Here is a 20,275-nt window from a genome sequence, read left to right on the forward strand (position 1 = left end):
AAAATGACAACTTCACCATAGAAGCTCCCATATAAAAAATGTGGGAATAGAATTTTCTTAATCTATTGTCGAATAGATATTAATAAAATGCCTCTAAATTTCAAAAGTTCATAAACATCTATTTATATAAAATCAAATATGTCTATTTTTGTTTCAAATTTGGATGGAGATTCAACTTCATGATGAATGAAAGATTGACGAAAGAGATGATAACATGAGCCTCTGCCACTTCCCACTTTTTGTATGATGTGTCTTATTAAGTGAGAAATAATAGTTGAATATATCCACAAATAACAATGCGACAGAGTTAGATTAGATATGATATGGTGAAAGATATTTAAAAATAGGTTGAATTGAGAATTGGAGGGTAACGACTTTAAACTAGCTACCCAAAACTGATGAACCAAAGAAATTGAACCCCAATGCCTTTCCACAGGCCCAGGTAAGGTCGAAGAGGGAGGACTTGATGCCGGCTGCTGCTGTGCACGCGGAGACGACAATTATTGCAATAGATGCTGGATGTTTTGAGGAAGGTATAGCTGCCATGGGTTGTGTCATCAGGAAGGGAGGGGAGAACATTCTGGTAGCTGCCTGCAAGAAGGAATTCATTCAGGTCTTGGTATCTACGGCGGAAGCACTAGCTTTAAGGTGGGCGATGAAGATGGCTAAGGAACTCTCTTTTGACAACATTGTGTTCTTTTCTGATGCACAATTTGTAGTCGACTGTATCAACGGGTGCGCTTATTCGGCGGACTTGGAACCCATTGTGATTGATTGTAGGTCTTTTCTGTGTAATTTTAATTCTGCATCTGTGTTGTTTTGGAACATAAATTATAATTCAGAAGCTCACCACACCATATGGTCGGTGTAGGTAGAAACCTAGGTAACAAAACTTGGTTGGGTGTCATTCCTTCTTTGAGTGATGGCCCGTCTTGTATTCGCCATTCGGCTTTGCTGATTTAATGGAATGGTCTGGTTATAAAAAATAAAAAAAACCCTACACCTTAACAATTCATCCAACTGCACCCTTTACACCAAGCTTTATATAGTACTGTTTTCTATTCAATTGCAGTTTTCTTGAATCAACATTCTCTTTCTTATATTTCGCTGACATGTACTTTGCATGGAAGTGCATTGTTAAAAACACAAATTATACTGTGTAAATTTGAAGCATGTTGCATGATGAATAATTTATATTCCAAGGGTTTGTGCTTCATCTGCAAGGTTGAAGTTGTTAAATCCAAATAAGCATAATAAAAACACATTGTTATAATCACTACATGCCCTTATCGACACCAACATTGTTCCCAATCAAAAAATCTGAATAACCTTTACTTAACATCATCATTGTTGTTTTGGAGCCACACATTCAAAGCTTGCATAGCCATAACTGTTTTCCGGAGTTACATGAATGGTATAATACAATTCTCCATCAATGCCATACATTGAATATCAAAATCATTTTCAGTTAGCTCCGTCATTTCTTTTCCAGCTGAGTGGCCATTCCCTTTCAGAAATAACGAGCATTTGTTAGTATAGAATAGACAATTATGCTTTGTTATACATGGAGTCACATTATCTTGTAAAGAAACATAATATTTCCTGCATGAATCTTTCTCTTTTATAAGCTATGAGAAAATCATTATCTTCATCTCAAATGTGTTTAAATTCAAAATCTGCATAACCCTTTTTTCCTCTTTTGCTATCTAAATAGGCCAGAGAAATAATTAAAAACTTCATCCTTATCTCCTGAACCCCTATCTATTTTGTTCCATCTATTTAAGAGGCACATGTGAAAGAACTTTGAATCTGCATCATCCATCTCTAAACTATTTTGAGCGTGATTTTAGCAACGAAACATATAGCACCTGACCTGTTTTGATTTGATCAACTCCATCAACTTAGTCCATAGCAGCCTATTTCCAACCGCAATTAATCAAAACCACGATCGCCCTTGATTAGTCTTATAAATCTCATTTTACTTTGGCCAGCCACTTACTTTATTAACAAATTAAAGTAGTTCATTCGAATAACCAAAAAGAATTTAAAAAATCAATCAACCTGAATCAATCCAACTTTGTCTGAGTCCAAGTAATAAGTGAATGATTAAAATTAGAACATACTATCTTACACAACCAATGGATTTAATGTCAATCAAGAGTCAATAATAATATAATTCTATCGCAAATCAAGTGATCCATGTATCAATGACAAACTCTAGTACGATGATAAGTTTAATGATCCGGTCAATTTAGATTAGAAGAATAAAAAAACAGAAAATAAAACACAAACAAATATCATAGACTTTTGAGACTATTTAATGCCTTTTTGAAATCCATTTTAAACATCGAGGCTTCTCTTTTCCTCCTATTTGCATCATCTACAAATTCATTTTCCATGAGTATTCTATCTCCCATCTATTGGCCTTCAGCGAATTGCGAATCAGAGATAACTTTTATATCCGCCACCTTCAATCTATTTGCATATAACATTACTAAGACTTTCTAGATGCTGCCAATTAAAGATATTGGTCTAGCTTCACTAGATTCTTTATCTTTGGAATCAATACTGAAAAAATATTATTACCTCCACGCACAATTACGCCATTCGAATGAAATTCAGCAATGAATATATGAGAGTCTGCTTTACATCCTAAAACTCATTAATAAAATTGAAATTTATGCTATCCGAATCAAAGCAGTTCAAACTATCGGAATCCCAAACAACATTTCTCATTTTCTTCATCTCTAATGCGTTTAAGTAGAAAATTCTGCATAATTGGTCTTTCCTGTTTTTGTCTCTAGATAGACCTAAGATTTAATTGAAAACTTCATCCTTTATCTTCTAAACCACTTTCTGTTTTGTTTCATCTGCTTCTATACAACTAATTTCGTTAACTTTTCTTCTATTTTAAAAAATCTTGCACCATAGAATAACCAAAGAGATTTTTAAAAATCAACCAACGTGAATCAACCCTAGACCAAGATCCAACTTTGTAGTGAGTCCGAGTAATAAGTGAATGATTAAAATTAGAACACAATATATCTTGCACAACCAATGGATTCAATGTCAATGAAGGGACAATAATAATAATTTAATTTTATCGCAAATAAAGTGATCCAAATAGCAATGACCAATTCAATCTAGTACGATGATAAGTTTAATGATACGGTCAATTTAGACCTAGATGGATCCAATAAAACAAAAAATAAAACACATGAACAAATATAGACTTTTCGACATCAGTTCTCCAAGGTGTTATTAACATCAATGAAATTCAGATGCAACTTACCCATTAAAACAATTTCAGATTCATCATCTGCCCAATTCTGCAAAATTCGGATAACAATTCAAAAACCATGAATAATTTATGAAGTTACATCACAAAATTAAGAAACTCAAAAATGAAAAAAATCAAGCAAGAGGGAAATATGAAAAGATCAGAACCTGTAAAGAATATCAGTGGATTCACACTGACATCATATCACTTGTCAACTCTGCAACATAGACAACTATAATCTCATGTCACCTTAAAATCATTCTAGCATAAGCTTTATCCTAAACAGAATCAAATATAGATTTTAGAAAAAGAAGAGGTCTTCACCATAATTTTCATTTTGAAAACAATAACAGAAACCTCTCTTTTTTTCCTTTCCGCTATCCAATAAATCCCAAAATAGAATTATGTATTATTGTAGATACATTCAGTCACCGAAAGATTGAGTACCGAACTTCCTTGCTGATTTTTGGACAATCAAAGAAAATGTGAGAAACAGTATCTTCTTTTCTGCATCCGAACGAACACGCAACTTTAGATCCATTCAAAAACCCCTCTTTACCAGGCTGTCTTTTGTAGAGACTTTATTTTGCCATATTCTCCAAACTAGTGTAAATACATTAAGCGGAATATTACTCCACGCATCTGCAAAATTCCTCATACCATCTCTTGTGCTTTCCATCAAAATTGAGGAACAAGCTTCCTTTACCGAATAAGATATTTACCCAATTCCACTTATCTTCCAAATCTTCCTTCAGCACAATTCTTTGAGCTTCCTTTCCTCTTTATTCAAGGTTCTTTTCGACCTTATGTTCCAAGTCATGTCTTCTACATCTTTCACCACATGAAGCCTTTTTGTTCTTGATTAAACCAAACAGTCTCACATACCTGTTCTTCTAGATTATTCCTTTTATTAAAGAATCGGTCCAGAAATGCGATTCGGTTTCATTCACAACCTTTCAAAGAACTAATATAGTTTAATGTCCCACAACCCACTTTCTTCTTTTTTTTTATGTCCTGCCACCAAGCCAACCCCATTCTCTCAATTTTACCCACTCTACTAATGATTTCACCATATTTACCTTTTAAAACCTTAACCCACAAACTTTCTTTGTAAGTAATCTCCATTCCCACTTTCCTAATAGTGCTAGGTTGAACACCCTTGAATTTTTTATACCTAGATCCCCCTTCCTCTCTTTCCTAGCATACCTTTTTCCAATGAACCCAACTCATTTTTCTGCTTTCCATCTTCAAACACATAAGACTTGCTGGGAAAGTATCTTTGTTGTATTGCTTCCCAGTCTCTATGATATTCCAATATCCCCAAGACTAGTAATCTTGCTTTCATATGATCTTTTTAGTTTTGTAGTGCATAAAACAGTACCATAATCGCCGAAGCCATCCAGGTCCATGTTTCTCGAATATACCGGCTTGTTTCATCATGGGCGAACTTTCCTGCTCGGTTACGACTCCTGGAAATCTGCTACTATTTGCGAGAGCAACTGAACTGAAGCTATTGTAATTGGTACACATGATTCACCTCAATCACCTTAACATCCACGTCCGGTTTGGAACATAGGATGGCACAATTCCACTAATATTCGAGAAGCTGAAGCAAAAGAAACGCTGACCTGTCATTATTATTTTCAATTCGACACTTTTCCGATGACATTAAGAGCTTGACTTGTCATCTCCGATCATTGCAATCTTGATTTCTCCTCCCAAGAGACTCAATATGTAGTAGTTGTCATCTTGGATGCTTACTGCAAACATTTAAAAGTAGTAATCAAACATAATAACCACATCATACAAATAGCATATCAGTTCACCCAAATAACCCACTATCTTGGTAGAAACAACCTGCAACATATAATGTGACAAAACAACAGGATCCAATGATGAATCTAGTGTGATTATTATCAACCAACTGTAGAGTAAGCCCCTAAACAACTATAATCTCCATTATATTTGTACATTAATAGTTTATTTATCTTGTCTATAAAGATAAGAATTCGTGGACACTTAAGTTAATAGACAGCAGTCGGTTGTGATTCTAGGAAGTTAAAAAGGTAAGAGTTACTTATCTATTCCCACAATTAAAGTATCATTAAGGTTCGTACAGCATATGCGAGAAGTGAACATCTCATATGCCAACTTTTTTCCACAATTAAAATATCTTTCCAACATTAAAGTATCATTCGCGTGCGAGAAGTGAACATCTCCTATGCCAACTTTTTCCCACAATTAAGGTATCAGTCGCATACAGCATATGAAATTCAGCCTCTCCATTTAACATTGAATCCCATCAAAGTCCAAATATTTACCTTTCACAAAGTCAAAAAATTCATATGATTTTTCAAAATCCACTTTTACATCAACACTTTATTTCAAAATCCACTTTAAAGTTTAAACATCAACATTCAGCAATGAATATGTGAAAGTGCGCCTTAATCACATTCAAAAACTACTCAAAAAACTTAATTTATGTTATTCTGGCCAATATACTTTGAAATCTCACAAATCCCAACCAACCTTTCTTATTTCTTCCTCTCTAAATTCAACTATGAGAATGTCATCATCTCATTTTTTATGAGTTTTATAAATTCAACATATAGACACTTCTAGTTTCTCCAAACACAAATGAGTTTTCGAGAATTAGAATTGGACAGTGGCTTTTATCCAAACACAATTGGAAACATTCTGGCCATTTGACTAACCATCCCTTTGAAAATATGAATCTGTCAACACAACTCATTGTTAAGCCATCTAATTTGGACCATGTTAATCTTTTGCAAATTAACAAGAAATCTATCAGTTCTGCTTCTAATAAAAACTTCTCAGAGTCTAAAATATAGACACTTCTAGTTTCTCTAACTCCTTTGCATTCCCATTCTAACATCTGTTTTTCAATCAGCTCCATCAATTTACTCCATTGTAGACTTTTTCAACCCACAATTAATCCAAACCATGATCATCCTTGATTAGTCTTAAAAACTGAATTTACTTTGGCCAGCTATTTAACTTTATTAACAAATTAATATATCCACTTGGAATAACCAAGATCCACCTCTGTCTGATAGTCCAAGTAATAAGTGAATGTTTAAAATTATAGAACACAATATCTTGCACAACCAATGGATTTAATGCCAAAGAAGGGACAATAATAATATAATTCTACCGCAAATCTAGTGATCCATGTAGCAATGATCAATTCATTCTTGTACGATGATAATTACTATGGACGGTCATTTTAGATTAGAGGGATCGGAAAAAACAGAAAACAAAACACATAAACAAATATCATAGAATTTAGGGCATCAGTTCTCCAAGGTGATATTAACATCAACAATATTCAGATGCAAATTACCCATTTACACTATTTCAGATTCATCATCTGCCCAATTCTGATAACAGTTCAAAACCTATAAATAACCGATAATTGATTCAACAAATCGAGAAATTCAAGAAACGAAAAAATCAAGCAAAAGAGGGAAATACGAAAGTGATCAGAACCTGTCGGGATTCATGAATTACATCAAAGAATATCAGCGGATTGACAGACAAATGAATTTCTATCATCACTTCGCTTTTCTTTTCCCTCTACATTATAATAATTCAACTGACCACCATAAAAACAATCTCAAAAATTTATAAATCGAAACAAAACCAAATCAGGTATGCGTGTAAATGATTTTGCAAAATTTAACTCATACTTGCAGAATTTCACCTATATATCATACTGACATGATCTTGCAAAGTGTCTTGTCCAGTCAACGAATAATTGTCACACCTCTTAGAAGTTGATTTATGGTTGTCTTGCACCTTTTACCAATTCCCAGTTCCATGTATAAAATAGAAGTCAATACTACAAACATTTAAGTGGATGGATTCAGTGACTTTGAATTTCTATACCATTAATGACTAATTATTTTTTATAAAAGAGAAAGTAAAATAGAAAAACAAAGCAAAAGAAAAGAAAATGAGTGAGAGTGTGTCTGATGCCACCAAAGCACCGGAACCTGGGCCATTATTTAGGATAAAGCTATGGGAGACCGAGTAACCTTACAATTTAGTACCCAAGAAATATAGAGAGTATAAATTCCCCACTTCAACCCAAATTAAACTAGAAACATGACTGCTGGATAGCATTCTGCAATATCATTTACTGAACCCAAAATCAAATTTGAATGTGACAGTAGTAAACTTACAGAAAGAGGCAGCATATACATTTTGCGGAGTTACATGAATGGTAGAATACAATTCTCCAGCAATGCCATTCATTGAATATCCTCAGGGATCAAAAGCAATATCACAAATGAATGCTTCGCTGTTGATTTCATTTATTTCGGTTAGCTACGTCAGTTCTTTTCCAGCTAAGTGGCCATTCCTGTTTAGAAATAACGAGCATTTGTTAGTATGGAATAGAAAATTATGCTTTGTAATACATGGAGTCACGTTATCTTGTAAAGAAACATAATATTTCCTGCTTGAATCTTTCTCTTTTTTAAGCTATGAGAATATCATTATCTTCATATCGAATGTGTTTCAATTCAAAATTCTGCATAACCATTCTTTTCCTCTTTTGCTATCTAAATAGACCTGAGAAATAAATAAAAACTTCATCCTTTATCTCCTGAACCCCTATCTATTTTGTTCCATCTACTTCTATACAATTAATCTCATTAACTTTTCTTCTATTTAAGAGGCACATGTGAAAGAACTTTGAATTTGCAGCATCCTCCATCTCTAAACTATTTTGGGCGTGATTTTTGCCACCCACCATCTAGCACCTGATCTGTTTTTGATTTGATCAACTCCATCAACTTACTCCATAGCAGCCTATTTCCAACAATAATTAATCAATACCATGATCACCATTGATTAGTTTTATAAATACAAATTAATGTACGCCCCCTTGGAATAACTAGATTAATGTTCGTGAGTCCAAGTAATAAGTGAATGATTAAAATTAGAACACGGTATCTTGCACAATAAACGGATTTAATGCCAATGAAGGGACAATAATAATAATAATATAATACTATCGCAAATCAAGTGATCAATGTTATGTAGCAATGACAAATTCATTCTTAGTACGATGATAAGTTTAATGATACGGTCAATTTAAAATAGATGAATATAAAAACAGAAAACAAATCACAAACAAATATCATAGATTTTTGGGACTATTTAATGTTTTTTTGAAATCCATTTTAAACATCGAGCTTCTCTTTTCTACCTATTTGCATTATCTACAAACTCATTTTCGATGAGTATTCCACTACCATCTATTGGCCTTCGGCAAATTGCGAATTAGAGATAACTTTTATATCCGCCACCTTCAATCTATTTGCATAGAACATTACTAAGACTTTCTAGATGCTGCCACTTAAAGATATTGGTCTAGTTTCACTACATTCTTTATCTTTGAAATCAATACTAAAAAAACATTATTACCTCCACGCACTATTACGCCATTCGAATGAAATTCAGCAATGAAATACAAAAGTATGGTTTAATGACATCCTAAAACACATTAATAAAATTGAAATTTATGCTATCCAAATCAAAGCACTTCAAACTCTCGGAATCCCAAACAACATTTCTCAATTATTTCATCTCAAATGCGTTTAAGTAGAAAACTCTGCATACTTGGTCTTTCCTCTTTTTGTCTCTAGATAGACCTAAGAACTAATTGAAAACTTCATCCTTTATCTTCTAAACCGCTTTCTGTTTTGTTCCATCTACTTCTATACAACTAATCTCGTTAACTTTTCTTCTATTTAACAAGTGAAAGAGGCGTTATTAACCTTTTTTCCAAATGATGTGTTTTCGCTTTTAATATTTTTCATGGACAATGATCTAAGAGTCCTTCATCCAAACACCATTGCAAACATTCTGGCCATTTGACTGATTAAATCTCCTGCCAATACAGCTCCCTGTGGATCCATCTAATTTTGACCATGTGGACTTCTGCCAATTAAGAGTAAATCTATTAGTTCTGCTTTAGATAAAAAACTTCTTAAATTAGTTCTGCTTTAGATAAAAACTTCTTAAGTAACATCTAGCCCCTTCTTGTTTCTCCAACTCCTTTACATTCCTATTCTGAATTTATCACATTCGAATCTCCCATAACGAACCATCTAGCTCCTGTTTTTCTTTACTATATAGCAGCCTTTTTCCACCTGCAATTAATGCAAATCAATTAATCCAAACCATGATCAATCCTGATTAGTCTTCTGAATGTCATTTTATTTTGGCAAGCAATTTAACGTAGCCCCATAGAATAACCAAAGAGATTTTAAAAAATCAACCAACACGAATCAATCCTAGACCGAGATCCAACTTAGTCAGTGAGTCTGAGTAATAAGTGAATGATTAAAATTAGAACACAATATATCTTGCACAACCAATGGATTCAATGCCAATGAAGGGACAATAATAATAATTTAATTCTATCGCAAATCAAGTGATCCAGGTAGCAATGACCAATTCAATCTAGTACGAGGATAAGTTTAATGATACGGTCAATTTAGACTAGATGGATCCAAAAAAAACAGAAAACAAAACACAAACAAATATCATAGACTTTTGGGACTATTTAATGCTTTTTCAAAATCCACTTTAAACATCTAGGCTTCTCTTTTCTTCCTATTTGCATCATCTACAAATTCACTTTCGATGAGTATTCCATCTCCCATCTATTGGCCTTCGGCGAATTGCGAATCAGAGATAACTTTTATATTCGCCACACCTTCAATCTATTTGCATATAACATTACTAAGACTTTCTAGATGCTGCCAATTAAAGCTTCACTAGGTTCTTTATCTTTGGAATCAATACTAAAAAAACATTATTACCTCCACGCACTATTACGCCATTCGAATGAAATTCAGCAAGGAATATACGAAAGTCTGCTTAAATTACATCCTAAAACTCATTAATAAAATTGAAATTTATGCTATCCAAATCAAAGCACTTCAAACTCTTGGAATCCGAAACAAAATTTCTTATTTCCTCCTCTCTAATTTCAGCTATGAGAACATCATTTTCTTCATCTCTAATGCGTTTAAGTAGAAAATTCTGCATAATTGGTCTTTCCCTCTTTTTGTCTCTAGATGGACCTAAGAAGTAATTGAAACCTTCATCCTTTATCTTCTGAACCACTTTCTGTTTTGTTCCATCTACTTCTATACAACTAATCTCGTTAAATTTTCTTCTATTTAACCAGTGAGCGTGACTTTGCCTTAATATGCTACAATTCAGCTTCGACAGTTCAGTTCAATTAATTGTGTTGATGTCTCCCTTTTGACTTTGATCTCCTCTTCAAAGAATGATGTCCTCTCGCCTTTTTTTTCCAAATAGTTGATTAGTTTTTTATCCTCTTCAATCCTTCCACCCAGATTTGCTAAAATACTTTTACTCCATTCATTGAGATGATTCTCAATCTTCAATAGTTTTCATGGACAATGATTTAAGAGTCCTTCATCCAAACACCATTGCAAACATTCTGGCAATTTAACTGATAAAATCTTCTACCAACACAATATATCTTTGCACAACCAATGGATTCAATGTCAATGAAGGGACAACAATAATAATTTAATCCGATCGCAAATCAAGTGATCCAGGTAACAATGACCAATTCAATCTAGTACGAGGATAAGTTTAACGATACGGTCAATTTAGACTAGATGGATAAAAAAAACAGAAAACAAAACACATCAACAAATATAGACTTTTCGGCATCAGTTCTCCAAGGAGTTATTAACATCAATGAAATTCAGATGCAAATTACCCATTAAAACAATTTCAGATTCATCATCTGCCTAATTCTGCAAAATTCTGATAACAATCCAAAAACCATAAAAATCAAGCAAGAGGGAAATATGAAAACGATCAGAACCTGTCGGGATTCATGAATTAGATCAAAAAATATCAGTGGATTCACAGACAACATCATATTGCTTGTCTTTTCCCTCTATGTACCTATCACTTGTCAACTCTGCAACATAGACAACTATAATCTCATGTCACCTTAAAATCATTCTAACATAAGCTTTACCCTAAACAGAACCAAATATAGATTTTCGAAAAAGAGGTTTTCAACACAATTTTCATTTTGAAAACAATAACAGAAACCTCTCTTTTTTCCCCTTCCGCTATCCAATAAACCCCAAAATTGCGTACCGAACTTCCTTGCTGATTTTTCGACAATCAAAGAAAATGTGAGAAACAGTATCTTGTTTTTTGCATCCGAACGAACACGCAACTTTAGATCCATTCAAAACCAGTGTAAATACATTAAGCGGGATTAGATTACTCCACGCAGCTGCAAAATTCCTCATATCAGTACCATAATCGCCGAAGTCATCCAGGTCCATGTTTCTAGAATAAACCGGCTTCAAGTTTCATCATGGGCGAACTTTCCTGCTCAGTTACGACTCCTGGAAATCTGCTACTATTTGCCGAGATCAACTGAACTGAAGCTATTGTAATTGGTACACATGATTCACCTCAACCACCTTAACTTCCACGCCTGGTTTGGAACATAGGATGGCACGCTTCCATTTATTTACGAGAAGCAGAAGCAAAAGAAACGCTGACCTGTCATTGTTATTTTCAATCCGACGCTTTTACGATGACATTAGAGCTTGACTGGTCATCTCTGATCATTGCAATCTTGATTTCTCCTCCCATGAGACTCGATATGTAGTCGTTGTCATCACGTATGCTTACTACAAACATTTAAAATTAGTAATCAAACATCATAACCACATCAGACAATTGGCGTATCAGTTCACCCAAATGAACCACTATCCTGGTAGAAACAACCTGCAACATATAATGTGACGAAACAACAGGAACCAAGGATGAATCTAGTGTGATTAATATCAACTAACTGTAGAGTAAGTCCCTAAACAACTATAATCTCCATTATATTCATACATTAATAGTTTATTTATCTTGTCTATAAAGATAAGCATTCATGGAAACTTTAGTTAATAGACAGTAGTCGGCTGTGATTTTAGGAAGTTAAAAAGGTAAGAGTTACTTATCTTTCCGGCTTGTAATGAGCATATCGATAAAATTGGAATAATAGCCACCCCGATACCCAGAAATGAGAAATCATTGAGTATTCATGTTACACCAAATGTTCTTTCACCAGCAGGGCCAATTTGTTTAGGAATTTTGATAGCATTAGATGTCACTACCTTCTGGTTGCCCGTCCATCTACTGCGACATTTGCTAAAACAAGCAGATCTACCAGCATCAAATTGACAACACTTGGCAGGTAGATGCTGAGATGAATAGAGACACGAGATATTTGATTTGTTTTCCCCGCCATCCTGTTAGTGTCATCTTCAATTTCTTTTCGAACCATAGCAGTGCTAATTTGTCCCAACAATTTTCACAATCTTCCAAATGTAACTCCAAAATCAAAATGCATTGCAAGACTCAGAAATCGACACCACAACATATAGATAACACATACACATTGTAAGTTGAGTTATATGACATTAGATCATCAAACAAAGCGTTGTAAGCAAACAATAGTTAATCATACTCGGCCAATAGAATGTGTGAGAAATACTTATCTTCCAAATGGCGGTATCAACAGAATTAACATTGTGATTCATGTCTCATCCGGACTCACCGATCTGCCCTAACAAACTTGATCGTCGACATTAGCATCACATTGGCACTATGGTTCTCATTGTGAGCCAATTTCATTCCGATCTGGGAGCTTTGAGTGACGCAAGACGTCCACAGCAGCTCTATGCAACTGCATATTCTACAAACACATAATTTTGTCTGTCCAATTCATCTATAATAATCAGAACCCCTCTGTCCAGGAACACTACTCGATAAGAATTCGCAAACCAACTAAATTATACGATGCAAATTCTACGCCAGATAAGTGAAACTTTGACGTAGATTTCTCCCAAAAGCTGTTTCAAAATACTCAATAAGTGAACCAAATTTATTTAATATCCATCTTCTCTAACATTATTCACATGTGCAGGTAACCATGGCAAAATCAAAACCCATTACAAACAACAAAAATAATCACATTATGCTTGAGATAAAAACTTCACAAAGTCTAACATCTAACAGTTCTTGTTTCTACAACTCCTTTGCATTCTCATTCTAACTTAATCGCATAAATCCCCTATTATGCACCACCTAGCACATATTTTTATTCAATAAACTCCATCAATATACTCGATAACAGCCTTTTCCCACCCGCAATTAATCCAAATCAATTAATCCAAACCATGATCAGCCTGATTAGTCTTGCACAACCAATAATCATTTAGAGTCCAAATAATAAGTGAATGATTAAAATTATAACACAATATCTTGTGCAACTAATGGATTAAATGCCAATGATGAGACAATAATATAATTCTATCGCAAATCAAATAATCCATGTAGCAACGACAAATTCATTATAGTACGATGATAATTTTAACGCTACGATAATTTAAGATTAGATGGATCTACAAAAACAGAAAACATTTAGGGGCATTAGTTCTCCAAAGAGATATTAATATCAATGAAATTCATATGCAAATTATCCATAAATAATTCATATGCCCATTATTATATCTGATAACAATTCAAAAACCATAAATAATTGATAAAATTACCTCCAAAATTGAAAACTCAAGAAATGGAAAAAATAGGAACACCTCCTCAGGCAACTTTTTCCTACAATTAAAATATAATTCACGTTCGTAAAGCATATGCAAGAAATGAACATCTCCTCTGCCAACCTTTTCCCACAATTAAAGTATCTTTCGTGTACAACATATGTGACAAGTGAACATCTCGTATGCCAACTTTTTCCCACAATTAAAATATCATTCCACAATTAAAGTATCATTCGCATTCAGCATATGCAACAAGTGAACATCTCCTATGCCAAAATTTTCCCACAATTAAAATATCATTCCACAATTAAAGTATCTTTCACGTAAAGCATGTGAAGAAGTGAACATCTCTTGTGCCAACTTTTTCCCATAATTAAAGTATCATTCCACAATTGAAGTATCATTCGCGTACAACATATGCGACAAGTGAACATCTCCTATGCCAATTTTTCCCACAATCAAAACATCAATCCACGATTAAAGTATCACTCGTGTACAGCATATGTGACAAGTTAACATCTCCTCTGCCAACTTTTTCCCACATTTAAAGTATCAATATGCGACAAGTGAACATCTCGTATGCCAAATTTTTCCCACAATTAAAATATCATTTCACTGTTAAAATATCATTCGCGGACAGCATATGCGACAAGTGAACCTACATCTCGTATGCCAACTTTTTCCCACAATTAAAATATCATTCCACAATTAAAGTATCATTCGTGTACGACATATGCAACAAGTGAACATCTCTACCAAACTAACAACCCTCAAAAAATAGGAAAACACAACCTTTACCAACTTCGAATTTTTTTGTGAGTCTTACAATGACCAACACTTATATAGTAGATGTTCGAAGACACTCCAAAATCCAGCTTCTCCATTTAACATTGAATCTCAAAGTCCAAATATTTATCGTTCACAAAGTCATATAAGTCATGATTTTTCAAAATCCACTTTAAACATCCATGCTTCTTATCATTTACTAACTCATTTGCTATGAGTATTCCATCTACCATCTATCAGTTCTCTAAAATCCCAAATTGCAAATCAGAGATAACTTTTTTATCCACATGCTGCTAGTTAGATATCAACCTAAAATAGTTTAACTTCATCGAATTCTGAATCTTTGGAATCAAAGCTAAAAAAGCATTATTATTCGGGTCAGGATGTGAAAGTACCCATTTACACAATTTCAGATTCATCATCTGCCCAATTCTTATAACAAATCAAAAACGATATATAATTGATTCAACCAATCAAGAAACTCAAGAAATCAACCAAGAGAGTGAGATATGAAAGCCATCAAAACCTGTCGGAATAACATCAAAGAATATCAGCGGATTGAGAGACATATGAATTTATATCATCACTTCGCTTTTCTTTTCCCTCTACATTATAATAATTCAACTAGCTTTTATAAAATGAATTTCAACAATTTATGGTTTTCATATAAAAAAACATAAATTGAAATTCAGCCGAAAAGATTATTCGATCTAGCACTTTTTTCCCTTAAAACCCAGATAGAAAAATAGAAATTACTGTGTTGAAAAGTAAATTGCCTGAAGAACTTGCAAAATAGTTCATCCCAAAACCGAAAATCGAACGCAAAGACGAAGTGACTATAAAAGAACAAAACATCAGACAAATCTACAAAGAAGCGAATTGCTCTTAATTTCATGTAAAGAATGAACTTGGGGATTATTTATAGTTTCACATTAGGGCTTTATCAATTTGGGTTTGATATAAACGAGAGAATGCCAGTTGGATCGGTATATTTCATGGGCTCGACAACTCATCTGTTTATCCACTCTCAATATTAATCTCGGCACCTCCAGGCTGTCCACAATTAAATGATATCTTTAAATCAATAAAACCAATTTTGATTGGATATTTTTAACTAATTGGTGTTTGTTCAGATATTTGATTCTAAATATTGAACTTTAAAAAATAAATAAAAAACCTTACTTATCATCAACTTTGAATTTTATCAAACCTTTTTATTTAAAATATTTTTTTAGATAATCTATGAAATTTTAGCGCAATTACAAAAATGTTGGTATCAATATTAATTGTTTATATCATTTTTAAAAAAATATATATGGTATAAATTTATTGTTTGGATATATTTTTACCGCAGTTTTTATAAGTTCAGTACAGAAGTGTATCAGATATTTAAAAAATCCGACAAAACTTTTAATTTGAACTAGATATATTAAAATGTTTGATATGAATATAGTTTTATCCTTTTTTTTTTTAAATTCGTAGTTAGGTGTATTTTTTTTAAAACTTCTTTTACTATGTTTTTGACATTATTAATCACCATACTATAATATAAACATAACTTAAGATATTTTAACATGCCTTATCATAAACACAATTAATATAACTTGACTTCACATATAAAATTGTCGGTATAATCACAATTCAATAAAATATATTCATATAACTAGGGGTGTAAACAGACCAGAAAAAATCAATTAAATCGACAATCCAATCCAAACAAACGGAAATGAAACCGAATATTTTTGGTTCGGTTCTAAAACCGAACCAATGAAAATCGATGTGGGTTGGTTCGATTCTCAGTTTTAGTTTTTAGGAACCGTCAAACTAATGAACTGAACCAATAAAAATAACAACGCATTAAATATTTTATTTCACTCATTATTAAGCTCAAATTTTGTATCGGTCCAACTATTCTTCATCTTTGTTTACATTTCCCTCCTATCAACAAAACACTTATCTAAAACCAAACTCCAAAACTTAAAAAATTGAAACCATAAGTCACAAAAATATGCTTTTACTGAACTTCTACTCTCGCTGCCTGCCACAACTATTGCTCTCTATCGTAATTATGGTCGTATTCTTTGTATTCAAGTTCTTTTCCTTAATTTTCATTTTTTTTTTACCTTTTTTGTTTCTTCTTCTTCAACAAAATTCTTTCTAGACTTGTTACAAAATAGTTTGAGGTGTGAAACATGTTAATTGATGTGTGTTTTGTTGTGTTATATTTGTTAAGATTTTAAATCTCTTTCTAACCTTCAAATGTTAAGTGTCAACTTTTATATATGATTGTGAACTCATTTCATTATACAATGGAAAATCATGTCATTGTTTCACATGGATCAAGAGAAACTTGTATTTTGTTTAAAAAATAGAGCATGAAATATATTATTTTAAAAATTAATAGCATAAAATACACCGAAAAACATGATTATGGAAAATACACTGATTAGTAAAATGTTTGGAAAAACAACTTTGTACATCGATCAACCGAACCAAACCAAACCGAACCAAACCGGTTAGGTTGGTTCGGTTCCATTTTTGAAAAAGATTAAAAACCAAAGTAAACCAAACCAATGGAGATATCATCGGTTCGGGCCTTTTTTTGACCAAAAACCGGTGAAAACCGATCTGATTACACCCCTACATATAATTGTATCTATATAACAATATCAATACAAAACAATTTTTGTTGACTTCCTGACTTCTTATATGTCTTGGATATGTTGTTTCTCATGCTCTTGCACCTTCATTACAGTTTAGTCTCCAATTGTCGGTGACATGATGCAATGGACAATCAAGTTTCAACTTCACCTGATCCCAATGGTTGTTGCTAACAAAACCAATTATAATCATTTTATGTCTACTCGCAAACATTAATGGAGAAACAACAAGTGGGAAGAATGTAATGTTAAGGTTGATGCATTTTGGACAACGAGACCATGTTTTAATAAAATTATTAACCTCTAAGGCTTACACTAACAAAACCAAACCTTTATATATCATTGGTGTCATTTTTTTATTCTTATCTATTTTATTTTCTGCTTAATTTCCTTACTTTTAAATTTTGTTGCTTATTTATTCAAACTTTTTTAATAAAAATATTTTCAAACTTTGATTTACAAAATGATTTTGTTTTAAGTCAACGATTTTCAAACCTCCATAATTTATCCCCTATTGTGTTTGGAGTCAATGTTCAACAAATTATCCTTAGGCATAATCGATTATTACCTTTCGTAACGCCTTATCATCAACAACTATGGTTAATAGTAAATTAAGCAACGACTCTATTGAAAACCTTCCATTTTTAACCCGATAATCAATTATGAGATGTGCATAATCGATTAGGAGCCTTAAAAAGCCCATGGATTGTTTCCGTATTTGAGCCACCTTTTATCTTATACGTAGAGGGTTCTCTTTTCATGTCAAACAACCACAAGAACGTATTTTAGATACCTCTCTCTCTCTCTCTCTCTCTCTTATGTTCTCACATTTTTCTTAGTACTCTCTCTCTCTCTCTCTATCTCTTATGTTCTCACATTTTTCTTAGTAATTTTGAAAGATAAATATTTATATCTATGAGGTGTTCTAGTTTGGTATAAGGGAATTATTATAAATTCTCTCTAGGAAAATTTTTTATTTTGGTTGTGAGATAAACTAGATTAAAATGATCTTGTTTGGTTATTGAGGTAAATTACATAAATTACATAAAATAAAAGGATATGGTTAGAAAGATTGTATCAGAGATTACGACAAGCTGAATTGGAATTTTATAGGACATGTGTTACAAGAGATAAAGTTGCCATAGAATCTTGTGAACTTAATCATGCAGGGAGTAACGAGTGTGAAGACTAATGTGAATTGGAATGGAGCGAAAAGTCCCTACTTTAAACCTCAGCGTGGCATCCGTCAAGGTGACCCCCTGTCGCCGTATCTATTTGTGCTATGCATGGATAAACTAACACACTTGATTGAAGAAGCAGTAAGGAACAAAAAATGGAATGGAATTAAGCTTGGCAAAAATGGTATTCCCTTGTCCCATCTCATGTTTGCCGATGACTTGCTCTTGTTTGGTGAGGCTACTGAAACTCAGCTTGGTTGTGTATTGGAAACACTTGGTGAATTTTGTAATATGTCGGGGCAGGAGGTGAGCCATGAAAAAACTAGCATTCTTTTCTCGAAAAATGTTAGTACTTGCAGTAAGAGGAGGTTGACACAACTGTCGAATTTCCGAATGAGCACGAGCTTTGGTAAGTACCTGGGGGTACCTCTAAGTGGTAGGAAACTTGGCAAAAACGATTTCCAGTACCTTGTGGATCAGATTGCAAGCAAACTTAGTAATTGGAAGCAGAACACGCTAGCATTAGCAGGCCGTATAACGTTAGCTAAGAGTGTTCTCGAAGGGGTACCTATTTATCCGATGATGACTACTCGAATACCAAAAGCAACGATAGAGGAGGTTCATAAGATGCAGCGGAATTTCATCTGGGGCGACACGGATGATCACAGACGTATCCATGCGGTTAAGTGGGAAACTTTAACCACACCTAAATACTTGGGAGGAATAGGTTTGCGCAATTTGGAAACAATGAACTCGGTTTGTATGATGAAACTGGGATGGCAAATGCATAATAATAATGATGCGCTATGGTGTAAGCTCTTATATGGCAAATATATGGCACGGGATAATGGTATCATTACAACAGCTAATAATTATGATTCTAGCCTGTGGAAGGACATTACCGATTCTATCCGCCGGCTGTATCAGATTGGCATGTGGTGTGTGGGGGATGGTAAGAGTATTAGAGCGTGGCATGATAACTGGTTAGGAAGTGACTATTGTTTGCAAGATGATAGTATTCAAATTCCGGAGGACCTCAAGGAAGCTAGAGTTTGTGACTTAGTAGACGATAGTGGCGAGTGGAACTATAATATTTTGCAAGGATGGCTGCCAACTCACATTCTAGCAAGAATCCGCTCGTGTGTGCCGCCAAAGGAAGGAGGTTTTAACGATGTTTTCTATTTTGCAGGTACTACTAATGAAACTTTCTCCACCAAAGATGTTTTCCATGAAGTTGTAGGCTTTGATAATAATGGTGACAATACTTGGCAAGAAATTTGGAAATTGGCTGCTCCGGAGCGTTGTCGCAACTTTATCTGGTTGCTGTATCATGACAGAGTTTTAACTAATTTCAGCAAAAGCAAGAAGGGCCTTGGGGGATCTGCATGTAGTTTGTGTGGCGATGTATGTGAGACGACGTTGCACGCTGTTAGGGACTGTCCCAAAATTTCTTTCATATGGCGCGGCATTGTTCCTAGTGAAATTATGGGAGACTTTTTCTCTGCTGATCTTAGCCATTGGGTGAAGCTCAATGTAAGATATAAGGGTGCAATGAACAAGACTTGGAGTAGTATATGGGCTATAGGATGCCATATCATGTGGGAATGGAGGAATAAAGAGGTTCATCTTGAAAATTTTATAAGACCCATGGAGCCGATTAATGTCATTATGCAGCGGAAGTGTGAGTATAATATGGCATGTAGCAACCTTCATAAC

The 20,275-nt window shown here is 33.8% G+C and overlaps 5 non-coding genes and 2 pseudogenes across 5 annotated transcripts; all 7 read right to left on the reverse strand.

The window, feature by feature from the left end:
* Window positions 1-3,234: 3,234 nt before the first annotated feature.
* LOC131645509 (small nucleolar RNA Z101) lies at window positions 3,235-3,328 on the reverse strand. The gene has a single exon (XR_009297126.1). It is a non-coding gene; the product is annotated as a small nucleolar RNA Z101 (small nucleolar RNA).
* A 3,258-nt stretch (window positions 3,329-6,586) lies between these two features.
* Window positions 6,587-6,680, reverse strand: LOC131645493 (small nucleolar RNA Z101). Its single transcript, XR_009297110.1, has one exon. It is a non-coding gene; the product is annotated as a small nucleolar RNA Z101 (small nucleolar RNA).
* Window positions 6,681-6,779: 99 nt separating this feature from the next.
* On the reverse strand, window positions 6,780-6,864 carry LOC131645549 (small nucleolar RNA snoR14). Its single transcript, XR_009297156.1, has one exon. It is a non-coding gene; the product is annotated as a small nucleolar RNA snoR14 (small nucleolar RNA).
* A 4,153-nt stretch (window positions 6,865-11,017) lies between these two features.
* Window positions 11,018-11,111, reverse strand: LOC131645503 (small nucleolar RNA Z101). Its single transcript, XR_009297120.1, has one exon. It is a non-coding gene; the product is annotated as a small nucleolar RNA Z101 (small nucleolar RNA).
* A 61-nt stretch (window positions 11,112-11,172) lies between these two features.
* On the reverse strand, window positions 11,173-11,257 carry LOC131645558 (small nucleolar RNA snoR14). The gene has a single exon (XR_009297161.1). It is a non-coding gene; the product is annotated as a small nucleolar RNA snoR14 (small nucleolar RNA).
* Window positions 11,258-13,802: 2,545 nt separating this feature from the next.
* LOC131645529 (small nucleolar RNA Z101) lies at window positions 13,803-13,884 on the reverse strand (annotated as a pseudogene).
* Window positions 13,885-15,236: 1,352 nt separating this feature from the next.
* LOC131645555 (small nucleolar RNA snoR14) lies at window positions 15,237-15,313 on the reverse strand (annotated as a pseudogene).
* Window positions 15,314-20,275: the final 4,962 nt, after the last annotated feature.

The sequence above is a fragment of the Vicia villosa genome, linkage group LG1 (genome assembly GCF_029867415.1).
Source record: "Vicia villosa cultivar HV-30 ecotype Madison, WI linkage group LG1, Vvil1.0, whole genome shotgun sequence".
NCBI lineage: Eukaryota > Viridiplantae > Streptophyta > Magnoliopsida > Fabales > Fabaceae > Vicia > Vicia villosa.